The sequence below is a fragment of the Peromyscus eremicus genome, unplaced genomic scaffold (assembly GCF_949786415.1).
Source record: "Peromyscus eremicus unplaced genomic scaffold, PerEre_H2_v1 PerEre#2#unplaced_57, whole genome shotgun sequence".
Lineage (NCBI taxonomy): Eukaryota > Metazoa > Chordata > Mammalia > Rodentia > Cricetidae > Peromyscus > Peromyscus eremicus.
In genome coordinates, this window is record NW_026734301.1 from 944887 (window position 1) to 960855 (window position 15969).

General features: G+C 49.8%; 1 pseudogene; it reads left to right on the plus strand.

The window, feature by feature from the left end:
• Positions 1 to 2793: 2793 nt before the first annotated feature.
• LOC131901208 (GTPase HRas-like) lies at positions 2794 to 3381 on the plus strand (annotated as a pseudogene).
• Positions 3382 to 15969: the final 12588 nt, after the last annotated feature.

A 15969-nucleotide genomic window follows, 5' to 3' on the forward strand; every position in this document is an offset into this window, starting at 1 on the left:
CATTAATCTGGCCTCCAGCCCTAATAGGCCACAAGAATTGTACCCATGGATGGCCAAAAACCTTAAGGAACTCCACAAGGCAGTGGCAGAGGATGGTCCAAAATGCCCCTTGGTCCCAGACCCTACTGCAGGGAATTGCATATAATCCCTGTGTCCCCAATGATTGGCTGGACCTGGCTGAGGCTGACCATTCCAGCACTCAATGTATCAAATGGTGTGTCCACTATAAGGAGGAATGTAGAGTCCAAGCAGAGGCCAATCAAGCTGCTCAGCCTACAATCCTAATTACTTATGGCATGTTGGCAAGAACTGCTAACGGGTACTCTTCTGGGGTCCAGCACGCTGCGGTCCCAGCACCATACCAAGACCAGGTGGGACAGGCAGGGCAAGCAGCCTGGGGTAAGCTAGATGAGGGATCTACAGAATCCCCCATAGCTGGAGTCAGGCAGAAGCCCAATGAGACCCTACCAGAGTTTATAGACTGGGTTAACAGAGCATTAATCACAAACTACCAACTGGACCCCAATGGTACCAATTTTATAGATTCTGGTCTGGGATGGAATGTATTCAGAACACCATGCTGCCTATGCAGGGCTGAAAGAGGCTCCCATGGGCCGATGGGTGGTCCCCACCCAGGATCTGGGCACCGAACACCACCAGACCCAGATGCTAGTCTTAGCGTTGTAATCCCAGACAGCTGCCCTAACTCAGGCTTTCTCACAGGCCCTGGCAACCCAGAGTCAGGGGACTGCAAAGTTTGCTACCCGGGGGCCTGCTGTAGATGTGGGCAGGAGGGACATTTTAAGCGCTAGTGTCCTCTGCAACAGCCTCCTGCAGGTCAGCAAAAGGCTTTTGGTTAGGCCAGGGACAATAAAGCCCCCTACCACCCCTTGTCCTAGGTGCAGGAAGGGATATCATTGGAAAAAAAGACTGCAGGTCAAAATTCAACATAGATGGGAGACCTTTAAACTATGTAAAGGGCACCCTCCAGCCCTGTTAGCCAAAGGAGGAACTCTGGGGAGGGGCAGGCATGGCCCCCAGAATGGCCCATGCCAACTGACAGTTCCTTTGGTCCAAGGACACTGTCCCAAGATGAGAATTGTCATAGGTAGGAGAAGGTTCCACTTCCTGGTGTGATATAGGGGCAGACAGGACCGTGCTCCACTGGGAGGAGGTACCCCCTGACTGGGACCTGACTCTGGGACCCCGAATATTGGGAGTAGGGGTTAATGCTCAATCCCTTAAAACAGTCACTCTCCTCAAAAGGACCAGCCCAGATGGGGAACAGGACAAGATATGCCCCCTGGTGGCTGAGAATCTTACTGCCAACTTATTGGGGTATGATATGTTGTCCCAAATGGATGCAATACTCACCACCAACCACCAAGCTTTCTATGACATTATGGAGGAAGAAGAGGCCCAAGGAAGGGGAGGGGGAGCAGAGGAGTTAAAGGAGAGGACTTCTTCACCCACTATAAAAATGACCCCAAAATTCCAATTGGGTTCCCAGGTACCCCCTATCGAGTGGAGGCTGGGTGACCCAGTATGGGTGGAGCAGTAGCCACTTGCTATACCTAAATGAGGCTCTAGTTAAGGAACAATCGGACCTTCAGTGTGTGAACCCTTCCATGGGTCACTGGAATAACCTGTCTTTGTTATTAAAAAAGTGTCAGGAGTGTGGCACATGTTACAGGATCTATGGAAAGTAAATGAGAGCATGGAGCTGGTAGGCACCCCCTTGAGGGGTCTGCCCTGGGTACCAGTAATACCCTCAGAATATACCCTGGTTGCGATTGATGTTTTTGTTTCTTGTCTATCCCCCTCCATCTGGATGATTGTACCAAGTTTGCCTTCTCTATCTCCTCCCTCAATTTCTCCCAACCTGATCAGAGATTTAAATGGACTGTATTACCCCAGGGAATGGCTAATAGCCCAACCGCCTGACAAGAATACCTGGCCATCCTCTTAGTACCCCTACTTAAAGATGGTAAGATGCTTACCTGATTATATGGATATTATTATGTTGGGACCTAAGGTCCCCTCTTGTCTGCAGGACTTGTTGGGGCAGGTGCTGCACAGCTTCAGAGAGGAGGGTTCACAGTGGCTCCTAACACAGTCCAAAGGGTGCCCCCCTTTAAGATTCTTGGCACCGAACTTACCCTGACCTGAACCTGCCCACTTAAGCCTAAGCTACACATTCCTGTGTCTTTGACCCTGACTCAGTTGCAGAGTATCCTGGGAGAGATCCATTCAATACTACCTTGGGTTCCCATCTCCAAGAATAGTCTTGTACCCTTATTCTCCTTTTAAAAAATTAAAAAACCTCAGGATGTTATTGCTCTTGTCTGAGAACATCAGGCAATCCTTTTACAATACCTTTTACCATACCTTTTTCAAGATGCCCTTAATAGATTTCTGCTGACCTTCCCAGTTCCCTCTGACTGTTCATAAGCGCTACAATGATCTCTGCAGTGCTAGTGAGAAAAGGAAAGCCAATAGAATGGATCCATACCCCCCTGGGAGGCGCCCCAAATGTACACTCCAGTTTTTCCTAAAGGTACCCCCTTTACAAACACAGGGAGTTAACCCCAGAGGCCTAGAGCCAAATATCCTCTAACAAACCGATGTCACTCATTCCACACCCTTTAACAATAAAACAAAAGGGAGAATTAGCCTCCATATTCAGTTACTCTACACCCTTCAGCCATCACACTCCAGCCTCGGGGCTACAAGGACACCCATGTCAGGCACCAATTAGGGCTTTCTGCTCCCCTTTGCACCCCTTGTGGGGCAGGAGCTCTTGGAGTGACAGTCCCTATAGAAGCAATGACAGAACACAAGCTTGTGGTGGTGGGTGCTGGAGGCATGGGAAAGAGTGCCCTGACCATCCAGCTGATCCAGAAACATTTTGTGGACGAGTATGACCCCACCATAGAAGACTCCTATTGGAAACAGGTGGTCATTGATGGATGGGAAGACATGTCCGCTGGACATCTTAGACAAAGCAGGTCAAGAGGAGTATAGTGCCATGTGGGACCAGTACATGAGCACAGGGAAGGGTTTCCTCGTGTGTTTGCCATCAACAACACCAAGTCCTTTGAAGACATTCATCAGTACAGGGAGCAGATCAAGCAGGTGAAGGACTCACATGATGTGCCAATGGTGCTGGTGGGGAACAAGTATGATGTGGCCACTCATACTGTTGAGTCTTGGCAGGCCCAGGACCTTGCAAGCAGCTATGACATCCCCTACACTGAAACATCATCAAAGACCCGACAGGGTGTAGAGGATGCCTTTTACGCACTAGTACGTGAGATTTAGCAACACAAAGTACAAAAGCTAAACCGTCCCGATGAGAATGGCCCTGGCTCCACGACGTGAGCTACACAGATGGTGCCGAGAGGAAGTGAGCCCAAGTTGTTTGCACTGAGATTAGATAAAAATGGTACCAAGAGAAGTGAGCCCAAGTTGTTTACGCTGAGATTAGATACAAATGGTACCGAGAAAAGTTAGCCTAAGTTGTTTATGCTGAGATTAGATACAAATGGTACCGAGAAAAGTTAGCGCAAGTTGTTTGCACTGAGATTAGACACAAATGGTACCGAGAGAAGTGAGTCCAAGTTGTTTATGCTGAGATTAGATACAAATGGTACTGAGAGAAGTTAGCCCAAATTGTTTGCAGTGGGATTAAATACAAAAATCAAGAGATTATGTCAGTGCATAAACAGCTCCTGGAAAAAGGAATGAGTATAGGGTGACCTTTAGAACAATTGGTTTGGTCCTTCCATCCCCCCCAGGGTTCTGTGGTTTTAGGCTTTATAAGATGTTTACTGCCTAATAATAAAGGAGTTCCTGCTTGACATGACTCCCCGCTGTGTCTGATGAGCTCCGGGTAAGAGGGAGGCTGGGAAACGAATAAGCGGCACACTTAACTTCCCTCAGCTCCAGACCACCTCCTCAGAGGTGACCTCAGTTCCCGGTGGGGTGATACCCCACATACACCATCTGCATCATCAGAGCTCGTAAGACACTTGACAAATTTTAAACAGTGAACTAGGTTTTTTAAAAAAGGAGGAAAAACTTTTGCATGTCAAGAATCGAAGTGCACAGAGTTAGGACTCTGTTTAGTGCCACTATGAACGGCTTGCAAATGAAAAAACTAAATGAAGGTGTTGGCATTCTGGCCCATTCCTTGGGGACCCACCCTGTGTCTTGATGTAAGGCACCTTTAGGGAAACACCCCTCCCTTCTTCCTCCCTTTCCCGTCATGAGGTGTGCACAAATCCACTTTCCCTTTCTCTTCGTTTTCTTTCTCTCTCCTTCTTTCCCTATTTCTCTCTCACGCTCTCCATAATAAACTCATGTGGATACAAGGTATGTAGTGGGTAGTGGTTCCAGCTTTGACCTTGAAGCACCACCTCAGCTGGTAACTGTCACGCATACCTATGACCTGCCCCTGGGGTGTGGCCGAGATGGGAGCCCTCAAGACCAGAGATCTGTCCGGCCCTCTTCATTTCTTATGAACCTGGATGCTGGATGGCAGACCAAGTCAGAGTTTACTAGAGAACCCAGCTGGACTGCACCTCACCTCTCTCACATTCTGTGAACAACCCCCTTACTGGCTGTAAGTTAGGAGTTGCCTTGATAAATGCCCACACTACCTGGCACTCACATGGGGCATCCTCCAAATGGCTGGGCGGCCTCTGCCATCAGATTCCTCTGCGGCTGTTGTGGCACAGTTTCCACACCTCCCACTCTTCCCTGTCTCTTTTAAAACTGCCATCCCTCCTGGGGACCAAGTGCTTACCCATTCAGTCCATAACTTACCAGTATTGTTCCTTCCCTTCGTCCCGCCTCCCTGGTTATTGGGCACGTGCACCCACCTGCCGAGTTCTGGATAGCTGACCACTCTCGGCGTGGGCACCAAGGAGCCCCTCCACAGCCAGTCTGGTTCCATTCCCCACCCAAAGGTGTAGTGGGTAGCCATTCCAGCTTTGATCTGGAAGTTCCAACCCCCACTGAAGCTTAGGTAACTGTCACGCCTACAAGGTGGGGCCAAGGGAGGACCGGAAGAACCGAGATCCGGATGTGTCGCACTCTCTTGGTTCCCGGACCCTGGACGCTGGAGGTAGACTGAGCAGAGTTCTCCAGAGAACACAGTTGGACTGCACTACACCTTTCCCAGATCCTGTAATCTATCCCTTCACTTGTAAGCTACCCCACAAAATAAACCTCCATTTTAACTACGTGGAGTGGCCTTAATAATTTCACCAATATCTGGCACCCAATGTGAGGCAAATTCCATAGGCCTGGGTGGCTCCCACCCTCAGCTTCCTCCAAAGCTGGCGGGCACTTGAAACTGCAGGGTACCACCTACAGAGCTCCAGGAAACCTACACAGTTTCATTCCCGAAAAAGAGCTAATCCGGTCTCAGTTCCGAGGCAAGTTTAGCCCCCAGACCAGCGAAACTGCTGTGAGTGAGGCCTTTCCCCTCCTCCCTGAGTGCCGGCTCCCCGCCCCAGCTCGAGGCTTCCACAGTTTCACCTAGTTAAAACAGACATGGCACTGTTCCCTTGGGTGGCACCCTACAGAGGCACAGAGAGGGCTTGGAGCCGGGCCTGCTGGCAGATCTCCTGTCTGCAGAGGCAGAGAGGGCCTTAGAGCAGCCTGGAACTCTCCACGCTCTGAAGCTCCAGGGAGTCACCTGAAGAACTGCCTACTGCCTGTGCTCACTCTGCCGCCAGCCAAGACATTCAACAGGCCCTGCTTTGGAGCTATAACAATGCCTCCTCCTGGCTGAAAAGTGCTACTACACCCCCAAAACCACGAAAAGATAAGGAAACCAGCGTCTTATTTCAAGTAAAAGTACTTGATAATATTACACCTTAAAACTGACTAACAAAAATGAGCTAACAAATTTGTAATAGGGCCGACAACATTACCTCACAAGAATTTAAAAAACCTTTTTCCTTATATGATGAATGACATTTTCCTGGAAATCTATGACCTTTCTAAGGCATATCTGGCCTGTACCACTTTAGCATTCATCGTAACAATTCGTACAGTGTTCAAATACTGGTTTAATAATAAAAACAAAGATGAGTCACTATTGGGACTGATACAGACTGTGAAAGACAGCAATGAAGACTTACATAAAATGATTCTCTCTCTGGAATCTGCTAACCAGGATTTACAAGCTTTAAAAAATAACAATGAAGGCTTACAAAAAAAAAAAGATTCTCTCTCTAAAATCTGCTAACCAGGATTTACAGTGGCTGAGTCTGGTTCCAGGATCTGCAGGGAGCTTAGCCCGCAGACTGGCGAGAGCCACTGTGAGTGAGCCACCCACCACCACGCAGGCTCCCACCTGAGCCCACAGCTTCCACCGTCTCACCTTCTCGCTCAGAAGCTGCCTAGTTAAAATGGACGCCAATGCCAACCGTCATAATCACTGCCTAGAACTCTCCCCGCCCTGAGTTCAGGCCACTCAATTCCACACGTCAGCCTCTGGGCTGATGGAAGAGCGCTGAGGGGCCAAAAAGGCCTCAAAGGCAAAGCCGGGCCCTAAAGCTCCAGGAAGAGGCAGAAAGGTCCGCCACCATGCTGCTGCCACCAATCCTCCCCACATGCACACGGGACACTCTACTCTCACCTGCAGCCGCCAGCCAGTCTTCAGTGGGACCTGCTTTAGCACGACACTGGCGACTCATGTTGGCTGAAAAGCGCTACTACACCCCAAAAAACCATCCCAAGGACAGTAAGAAAAGCAAGCCAGTCTCTCATTTCAGGTAAGAGTAGTTAATAATTTTACAACTTGAAACTGTTTAACAAATTTTGAATATTCTTATAATATTGTCGAAAATATTACTTCACAAAAACTTAACTTTCTTGCTAATACAGAATATCACTACACATAGATCATAGCTGCTTTATAATAGCCTACAGACATGGACATTAATCTAAACACTGTAGTGGGTAGCTACATGCTCCAGCTTTGTCCTGGAAGTACTACCCCCAGTGAGGCTTCTGGTAACTGTCACGCCTACCTATGACCTGCCCCTAATGCAGGACCAAGACGGGAGCCCTTGAGAACCAAAGTCCGGATGTGCCGGTCTCTTGTTCCTGGTGATCCTGGAGGGTAGACCAAGCAGTTTTCCATAGGACTGCACTTCACCTCTCCTGGATCCTGTAACCTATCCCTTTACTTGTTGTAAGTTACTCCAAAATAAACCTCCCTTTTAACTACGTGGAGTTGCCTTAATAAATCTCCCACCAACTGGCACTCATATGTGGCAAACTCCAAATGCCTGGGAGGCCTCCACCCTCAGCCTCCTGTGTGGCTGCTGTGCCACGCTTTCCACACTTCCCGTCTCTTTAAAAATTCCTGCCCCTCCTAGCAATCAAGCACATACCCATTCAGCCCATAACCTCTCAATACTGTTCCTTCCCTTCCCTTCCTTCCTTCTCCATGGCTTGCAGGCACCTGCACCCACCTGCCGAGTTCCATATAGCCAGGGAGCACCTCTGCATTGATTCTGGTTCCATTCCTGAAGCAAGGGAACAGTCAAGTCTGGTCCCAGTTCCCCTGGCAAGCTTAGTACCCAGAACGGCGAAAAGCCGCAGAGAATGAAGCGTTCCACCAGGCCTCTGCACACTGGCTCATGCCCAAGCCCAAGGCTTCCACAGTCTCACCATCACTCTCAGAAGCTGCTCACAGGATGCCTGATTAAAACAGACACCGGGCCAACCCCTGGCCGGCTCCCCAAGGGTGCTGCTTCCAGGGCTGCAAAGGAGCTGAGGAGGGCTTGTGTTGGGCCCTGGGCCCTGCTCCTTGGGCAGCTGCTAACTTGCTTACTGACCTTGACCAGATGTCCTCCCTATGCTGATTTCCTGCTGGCTTCCTTCCTCGAAAACAGCTAACCGCACGTTCCTTGTTCCATGCATCCCGCACAGTTGAGTAAACAGCTAGGGCATGAGCTAGTGAACTTTTGCCCTCCTAGGTTTTTCCATTATGCTGTTAGTCTGTATTTTAGGCCCCTACTTCCCTTCAATAAACGGCATTCTACTGATACGAATGACCCGCTGTCCTGTCCTCAGCCCCTCACTCGGACTTGATGAGTTGCTTTGTAGCGTGGGCAATAAAGCCTCCAGGAAATCTGTCAGTTTGGGCCCTGAGATATGTCAGTTTGGGTCCAACCAAATCTGTCAAGGAGAATGTAGCTTTCAGTCTGGGTCCTGCCAAATCTGTCAAAGAGAAGGCAGCTATCAAGTCATGTGCTGCTATCCCCTCTGCTCCACCACCACTGGCAGCTACCCCTCCGCCGCAGGATTCTTGGGGTGATCTACCACAATACCTGCCTGCCTCAGGAGGTGGCTACTCTCCCATGGTGCCAGGTGTCTTACAACCCTCACAGCCTGCTCCACTGTCAGTCTGTAGGCCCATCGAAGCCTTATAGAGTGGGAGCCTAAATGTCAATGCCCAGCACTGGATTCCCATCCCCAGAGCTGATCTCTTCTTCATTTGGAAGGCCACCAATGGGTCAGGCCCAGATTCCCTCTACTTTCAGCAGGTCCTTGCTCAATGGTCCATGCAGTTACAAACTTATTTCTATTGGTACCATTTGCTTAAAGCTGTGTTGGAGCCTGAAGTCTTTCTTAGCTGAAAAATCAGACTATGAGGATCAGGCAGAATCCCAGGCCTGAACGAACATCTTACATAATGTCCAGGTGACCTATGATATGCTCACAGGTTATAGGAAATATGTCCATCCAGGGCACCAGGCACAGATTGGCTTCAATGCCTATTTTCAACAAGTCTCGGACCTGGACCTCAAGGTCCCCAGAGCCTGTACTTCCGCAATTTTATCCAACTGCCCGGGGAGCTATTCACCAACTTCTTGGCCCGTGTGAATGAGGCAGTAGAGTGCAGAGTGGATGTGGGCCCCTCTAGACACAAGCTATTAACAACTGACTTGGGAGGGACTCAATACCCAAATCTGTAATACAGCTATGAGGTATAAGGACATACATAAAAATGGGTGAAGGCCACCAGAGACCTTGACCCCAGCACCAGTCCAATCACCGCTCTTACTGCCTCCCTGGATGCTTGCCTCACTGATAAGCAAGGTACTAATGACACTCCCGAGGGTCCTCAGGTAGACAGAACTTGCTGGGGATGTGGCAAAACAGGCTATCTGTGGCATGACTGCCCCCGGGCAGAAACTATGATCTGATGCCCCAGATGCAATAAAGGATTTCATTGGGCAAAGGATTGCAGGTCACAGCTTGCTGAAACACCAGCCCCTTTAAACTCCAGGTGAGGAACTCCTCAGCCCTGCCAGTAAAAGGCTCTGGTAACCCAAAATCTATTAGACAATGCCCATCTTTCCAAAGGTTTGGTTGACAAGGGTGGAAATGCTACCCATTTTAACCAAGACTGGGGTTTCTTCACTTCCAACATTGGAAGTTTAAACCTGGTCCGACTATGATTGGTGTGGGAGGCCTACTACATTCCAAGATGACCACCCATCCAGTCCATTGGATGAATCTTGATGGCAATTGAGAAGTCATTCACCCTATCATTTCCAATGTACCTAGAAACCTCTGGGGCAGAGATACTTTGCAAGATGTAAGTTGTCCTACTTATAGATGACAGGGCCTTTTTTGATGATATTGAGGTCCATGAAAAGGCGTGTCTTGTGGTCCATGACCCTGTACAAGACATGCACCCCCAATTCTGAAGGCTACTGTCCCCATGAGATCCACCACAACCAAGCCCCCTAGCCCCATTCCATTGACTTAGCTCCTAGATCAAGAAGTATGGGTGGAACTGTTGAGATTTGTCAGGGACAAGGACAGAGCCTCTAGCTAACGGAAAAATACAGACCCCCGATAAGACAGGGAACTAGAACATCTTGCGGTCAGGTTGCCTAGCGACAGGGCATTGAGTTAGAGCCTTTGGCCTTTTCACCCTGTCAACATCATGCACAAACATCCTGCAGCAGCGTTAGCTTGCTTCACGCAGATAACAGCTGCCTGCTCCCCCCACCCTGCAAGCTATATGAACCCTCTTGGAGAAAAATAAAGTTGCACCTTGATCAGAATCCTGTCTTGGTGTCTTCCTTTGTGTCTCCTGTCCTTATCATTCTGTCCTTAGGGTGGTCGAGTTCCCGTTGAAGCCCTGCCAGCTGGGGCAACTGGCACCCAACATGCTCGAAACCACCTCTTGAGGATCCGGAACATCGTCTCCCAGAGCAAAGACCTTGGTGAAGTTGTTGGATCCCCCTGACATCGTCCGGTTCAGGACAGCGATCGCAGAGAACAGAGGCGACACAGGTAAGAAAGTGACGAGCCATGGGACAGGCAACTTCGTTACAAGATTTATTCATTTCTGGCCTAAAAGAAGCCCTCAAGACATGAGGAACTAGGGTAAAGAAAAAGGACCTTAAAGCCTTTTTTCATTATATCACGGACACATGTCCTTGGTTCCCCCAAGAGGGAACCATAGATGAAAAAAGATGGCGACGACTTGGGGACTGTTGAGATGATTACTGCAGGGCTTTTTGACCAGAGAAGGTCCCCATCACCACATTTTCTTAAGGGAACCTTATTAATGACATTTTTAAGGTCCAAACATTCCCCTGACATAAAAGAGGTTATTAATACAGGAGAAAAAAATCTTAAATGAAGCTTTCTGCCCCCCCTCCACCTGCCCTAAGACCCGAGTGCTTTCTCGTCCACCTTCGGTCTGTCCCTCAGATCACAACCTGCGTTCTATGGAAGAGGGAACGCTCATGACTTCTGAACCTAAGAATCCTCAGGAGTCCACCCTGAATCCTCAGGAGTCTGCCCCTCTCCATCTTCATCCCTCTCTTAACAATTTTACCTCTAATTCCCCTCTAGACCCCACCGAGGAGGCTTCCCTAGAATAAGAGGTGACCCGTTACCACAACCCAGACTGGCCCCCTTCAAAAATCTCCCCTTAAAACAGGGGTCCCTGAACCTTTTTAAACCACCTCAAAAATCTCCAGCGGTTCCCCTTTCCACAATGCCCCCTCCCTATGTTTCTCCATCTTCCCACTTTTGTGGGCCCATCCTTGATGAGTGTTGTCGCCACCCCACCCACCCCCACCCCCACCCCCACCCCTGCGTCCCAGATCTCAGCTCACTGCGATGGGCCCTCCAGACTCTCAGGGAACATATTGAGCTTTTAAGGGAATTAAAAATTCTCAACAAAGACCTTAAAGACCTTGCCCTTGAGGCGGTGGCTCCTGGCTTGCTAAAACCATCTCAAAAATCTATTAAATCAAAAATTAAGTCTCAGCCTGTCCTGGCATTTCGCATTACCCGGAGCCAGACCTATGGGGACTCATCTGAGGCGGCCACCCAGAGCGGCCCCTCAGAGGGTTTGGAAGACCAAAATGAGGAGGAGGAGGAGGAGGAGGAGGAGGAGGAGAAGGAGGAGGAGGAGGAGGAGGAGGAGGAGGAGGAACCATCATCAGAGGACCTCCCGCCAGGACAGACTTACCAAAAATTAAATGTCCACCTTGTTGAAAAGCTTAGATCCACCTGTGCTCAGTATGGTCCTACTGCTCCTTTTACATTAGCCTTGGTAGAAAACGAGAGTGAACATTGGTTGACCCCTAATGACTGGTACTTTCTTGCCCACGCAGCTCTTTCTGGGGGTGACTTTGTCCTCTGGAAAACTGAATTTACAGAAAATTGTTGAGAGGTTGCTCAAAAAAATATTCAACAGTCGTCCTCAAAAACTTGGATGCTAAAGAAACTTCTCGGCAACTCCCCCTATGATACAAATGAAGCACAGGCAAAATTCCCTCCCGGCCCCCTGGCCCAGATTCAAAACGCTGGGGTCCAGGCCTGGAAATGCCTTCCCCAAAAGGGGTCAGCTACCATCTCATTGCCAAAGATTCGTCAAGGCCCTGATGAGTCTTTTAGCGATTTTGTCTCTCGCTTAAATGATGCCAGGGCCAGGTGAAAACGAAAGTACCTTCGTTAAACACTTGGCCTTGCCGGGTGGTGGTGGCGCACGCCTTTAATCCCAGCACTCGAGAGGCAGAGCCAGGCGGATCTCTGTGAGTTCAAGGCCAGCCTGGGCTACCAGTGAGTTCCAGGAAAAGGCGCAAAGCTACACAGAGAAACCCTGTCTCGAAAAACAAAAACAAAAACAAAAAACACTTGGCCGTTGAAAATGCAAACAATACCTGCCAGGAAGTCCTCTGCCCTCATAAAAACAGAGCGGACCTGTCTGAATATGTCAGACTCTGTCCGGGTGTTGGCACTCCCCATGCCATGGGATCAGCTATAGGTGCTGCCCTGAGGGCTTCGCAAGAGCCTGGAGCCTGCACCTGTTACTTCTGCAAATAACCTGGACATTTCACTAGGGAATGTCCCCAGAAAGGTCACAGCCTCGCGACCTTAGCCCAGCCGGCCCATGAGGCCGCCTCTATTAAGTGCCTGCCTTCCACTCTATGCCCCCGCTGCAACAAGGGCCGTCACTGGGCTAGAGAATGCAGGTCAAAAACCAATTATCTCGGTCAGCCCCTTTCTCCATGGGAGCCAGGAAACTTCCAGAGGGGCCAGCCCCTGGCCCTGTTGCCTCCAAGAACGCACCCTGGGGCCTTGAGGTCCACTCACCCCCTAATTTCCTAGCCTCAAAAAATTCCCCCACCCCAGTTCCCTTCTCCTCCCTCCGAAGAGCAACTCCAGGCAGTGTCGGATTGGACTTGTGTGCCGCCGCCGCCGCCGCAGAAAGAGTATTAAACTCCCTTGAGGGGGTTCAGGTCATCCCTACAAGGGTGACAGGACCCTTACCCTCCTGATGTTTGTGCGCTTGTCCTTGGCCATGCTTCTGCGGCCCTCCGAGGGGTCCAGGTCTACCCTGGCATAATAGATAGTGATTTCACGGGGGAAATTGAGATTCTGGCCACTACTGTAAATGGCACGGTCACGATTCCTTAAGATACGCGACAGGCACAGCTGGGTCCTCTACCCTCGTCTGTCTGTGATAATCCCTCAATTACAGACACCCCCCAAGAGTCAGCCTGATTGGGGTCCTCGGATGCCTACTGGGTCTAGCCTGTCACTCAGGATCACCCTACTCTCACCCTTACTATAGAAGGAAAGAAGTTCCAGAGTATCTTGGATACGGGGGCAGATGTCACAGTCATTTCCCAGTCTCACTGGCCGTCCACTTGGCCACTGGTTCCGTCCCTCACCGATTTAAAAGGAATCGGTCAGTCTAATAATCTTTAATTAGTTCAAAGATACTTTCCTGGAAGGACGAGGAAGGAAACCAAGGGACTATCACTCCTTTTGTGGTTCCAAGCCTGTTAATCTTTGGGGAAGGGACAAACTTTCACAAACGCAAGTAATCTTATATAGCCCAAACTATAATCACACAACAAATGCTACGGATGAATTATGTCCCTGGCACAGGCTTGGGCAAAGAAGCCCAGGGGAGAGCCCAACCAATTCAGCCTGTTCCCAAGGAGAATAGACATGGTATGGGTTATTCAGGTTTTTAATAGCAGCCACTGACCTTCCTGTACCCCATGCAGACAAAATTACCTGGATGACCCAGACCCCTGGATGACCTCAACCATCTCTGGGTATTTACTTCCCGCCAATGACACCTGACAGGCTTGTACTGATGGACTTATGCCCTGTATTTCACTTCACCACAATAATCATTCCGCCGCCTTATTCTGTATTCTAGTACAGGTCATCCCCAGACTAACCTATTATTCCTCAGATCAATTCCTAGATCTCTAGGAAGAGAAGCCACGCTGAAATGACTGCCTTGACAGGAGCCTGTTACTGCTATCACCTTAGCAGTCCTTTTGGGAGTTGGAGCAGTGGGAACAGGCTCAGGGATTGCCTCTCTGGTCCTGTCCAACCAACATTACTCTGAGCTTCAACTGTCCATAGACGAGGATATTGCCCAACTTGAATGGGGAATTTATGCCCTCGAGTCATCCCTTTCCTCCCTAGCTGAGGTAGTTTTGTATAACAGGAGAGGCCTGGATCTCCTCTTTCTACAACAGGGTGGCCTTCGTACTGCACTCAAAGAGGAATGTTGCTTCTTTACAGATCACACCGGGGTAGTCAGAAACGGTATAGCTAAGGTTAGAGAAAGACTAGAAAAGAGAAAAAGAAAAGGAGAACAAGAGCTTGGGTGGTTCTAGAATTGGTTTTCTGCTTCCCCTTGGCTAACGGCCCTTCTTCCCTCTCTCCCAGGACCTGTTGTAGGCCTGCTCCTGGTCCTTGCCTTTGGGCCATGGGCATTTTCCCAGCTCACTCGGTTCATCCGAAGCCAAATAACAGACCTGCGGGCCAGGCAGATCCAGGTTCACTACCACCGCCTTGATATGCAGGACTCCGGGGTTGAAATTTCCGAATGTGAGAGATGCCCCACACAGACCCCTTATCTCGGGGGAGGCTGCACCTGTGTGTAGGAAAAAGGCTCGCTCAAGGCATGACTGAAGTACAGCTGGGACTGCACAGGCTCAGGACCATGGTACCACAAAATCCCAAGAGCCTGGATTATATGCCCTGTTGCATAGCAGTTGTGCAGTAACAGCCTTGCGCTTACCCATTTCTGCTCCCTCAAAAAACTGCACGGTCCATTGATTCCCACACTATGGGGACACCCATGGTGCTTGAGTCTAGGGAGATATTCCCTCTTGGACCTTTTTCCACAACCTTTAGAGGGACAGGGCCTCTGTAATTCTCCATGCAAAGCCTCTTTGAGAGACCTCCTTTTAGACCAATCCAACCTGGTTTATGTTGGCCTTTAAATTTATTACTAAGTCAGGGACCAAGGACAGAGCCTCTAGCTAATGGAAAAATACAGACCTTTAGAAGAGCTAATGGAAAAATACAGACCCTCTATAAGACAGGGAACTAGAACATCTTGCAATCAGGTTGCCTAGCGACAGGGCACTGAGTTAGAGCCCTTGGCCTTTTCACCCTGTCAATATCCTGCACAAACATCCTGTAGCTGCATTAGCGTCACGCAGATAACAGCTCCCTGCTCCCCCCACCCTGCAAGAGCTGTATAAACCCTCTTGGAGAAAAATAAAGTTGCACCTTGATCAGATTTCTGTCTTGGTGTTTTCCTTTGTGTCTCCTGTCCTTATCATTCTGTCCTTAAGGTAGTCAAGTTCCTATTGAAGCCCTCCTGGCCGGGGCAGGGATTCTGCTGCGCTCCAGCTGCATGACCACACATGCGCAGCTCAGGAGCTAGGCAAGGAGTCTTAGAATATAAGTGCGGACTGGTGATCGCGTGCTAGGTGTATGGCATGGTCACACAATCTGTGCATGCGAGGCATAGCTCCATAAGCCCACCTGTGCATGTCCTCGAGAATCCTTAAAGAGCCGGACACAGACCCACGCCCCATTCTGTTCTCTTCTGTCCCCACTATCTCTCTTTCCCTCTCTTCTCTCTGCACATGCATCTTCCCCAGGCCTGCTTCTCCTGCCCTCCTAATAAAGCTCCGAGACTGGGTTTTGTCATGACTCATGACTTTTCCGCACAATAACCAGCACCTGGAACCAGCACTGCTTATCATATTTAAAACCATCATTTGGGCCAGAGCTCTCATCCGGACTGGAGGTGAGTGTCTGGGGTCATACCCAGGGAGGCCTGCCCCTAGGTCACATTCTGGGCATCAGCCGATCCTGAAAAAGACCCACCCAACTCAGCCCCAGTTGCCAGCCAGTGCAGGAAAGTTCCCCTTCTCCAAGACCCCCGAGCAGACCCTACAATCTATAGCCCTGCCCCCACACCCATCTGCCTGAGACCTCTGCCACTTCCTGAGACTTAGAGACCAGCCTCCAGCTCCCATCTGGCTCAAAGAGGTCCCATCCGGCCCAGAGAGCTCTCATTTCGGCCCAGAGAGCTCCCATCTGGCCCAAGGTGCAGCCCAGAAAAACAGAGAGCTCTCATTG